This window comes from Talpa occidentalis, unplaced genomic scaffold, assembly GCF_014898055.3.
Source record: "Talpa occidentalis isolate TD23 unplaced genomic scaffold, MPIMG_talOcc4v2.1, whole genome shotgun sequence".
NCBI lineage: Eukaryota > Metazoa > Chordata > Mammalia > Eulipotyphla > Talpidae > Talpa > Talpa occidentalis.
This window is the reverse complement of record NW_026555331.1, coordinates 43,742,074-43,744,041: the sequence shown is the minus strand read 5'-3', so window position 1 is coordinate 43,744,041 and position 1,968 is coordinate 43,742,074.

Below are 1,968 nucleotides of genomic sequence, written 5' to 3'. Positions count from 1 at the left end.
GTGTTTTTTTAATGCTGCCCCTCCTCAAACTCTAAGAAACCGTTATATATATATTTTTTCATATTTTAGAATTTCATATAAATGGAGTCATGTTCCTTTGTGATTAATTCTTTCACATAGCCTAATGTTTTCAAGATTCATCTGTTTTATCATGTATCAGTTTTTTAATGTTGAATTAATATATATGCCTGTAATATCTTTAATATTAATCGAGTGGTAGATCTTTGGGTTGTTATTAAACTTTGGCTGTTTTATATATTATGCTGTAAGCATTCATGTACAAATTTTTGTTGTACACATATGTTTTCAGTTTTCATGGGTAGATAATTAGATATAGAATAACTGGATCCTATGGCAACTCCATGTTTAACTTTTAAAGAATCAACAAGCTATTTTCCACAGCGACTGCACTGTTTTACATCGCCACCTAGTAATACATGTGTTCCAATTTGTTGCCAGTCTTTATTATAGCTATCCTAGTGTCTTTGAAGTAATATTGGGGTTTTGATATACATTTGTCTGATAAATGATATTGACATCTTTTCATATGTATATTGACCATTTGCATATCTTCTTTGGGGAAATATCTGTTTAAATCCTTTACCAATATTTATTTTTTAAAATATTTATTTATTTATGCATACAAGACCTGGGGTGTAGGCCAGAGGTGTGGGGGATGAGTGGATTCACCAGAGACAGGATGGGGAACAGAACACACAGATCTACTGAAATATGCTGCTGTGGGGAGCAGTGGGCGAGACAGGAGAGGTCTGCTGCAGCATGTGGGTCACCTCCCTGGCCGGGGATCGAACTTGTGCTGCAGTGGTTGTGGATAGCTTCATAGTGCTGCACCTTAACCCCTTGCACCACCAGGGGGTTCCCCCTCCTTTACCAATTTTTAGATTGGGTTATTTGCCTTTTTATTTTCTCAAAACCTATATGTTTTATATGTAAGTCTTTTATCAGATATATTATTTACAAATATTTTCTCCCACTCTGTGGTAGTCTTTACTTCTTGGCAGCATCATTTTTAACACAAAAGTTTAGATATTAATTTTGATGCTGTAATATTTATTTGTTCTCTTGTCATTTGTGCACACTTAGGTATGTTTCTCATATCTAAGACCTTGCCTAACTTAAAGTTATAAATGTTTACTCTAATATTTCCTTAAGAGAGATTTTTTTTCATTTTCACTGTACTTAGCATAAAGGTTGATGATTCATTTTGAGTAACTTTGTATATGGTATAAGGTATAGGTCTGGTTTACTCTTTGTATATGGCTAGTTGTTGTCCTAGTACCATTTGTTGAAAAGACTATTCTGATCTCATTGGTAACCTTTTCAAAAATTAATTGATAGTAAATTCAAAGGTTTATTTCTGGTTCAATTCTGTTCCATTGATCTATGCATCTATCTTCATGCCTGTACATTACATGGATTAATGTAGCTTTGCAGTAAATTCTAAAATTGGAAAGTCTAAGTCCTCCTAATTCTTATTTTTCTACATTGTTCTGTCTATACTGGGTCCCTTTCATTTTCACATAAATTTGAAAAAAAAATCAGCTGGGATTTTAATATAGGTTGCTTTGAATCTGTAAATTAATTTATAGAATATTAACATTTTAATAATAAGTTTTCTGATCCATAAAAGTGAGGTGTTTTTGTACATATTTAAGTATTCTTCATTTTTATTTTTAAAGATTTATTTATTTATTTATACACGCACTGGGTACAGTCAGAAGCGCTGGAGGGTGAGAGAATTCACCAGAGCCAGAGCAGGGAACAGAACAGGCAGACCGACGAAATACGCTGCTGAGGGGAAGAGCAGGTGCAGCAGGAGAGGTCTGCGCGCCATGTGGGACCCTCGCTGGTGGCCGGGGATCGAACCAGTACTGCAGAGGCTGTGGGCAGCTTCTCAGCCCAGCGCTCAACTACTGCGCCACTGGGGGAGGCCCTGGTATTCTTCAT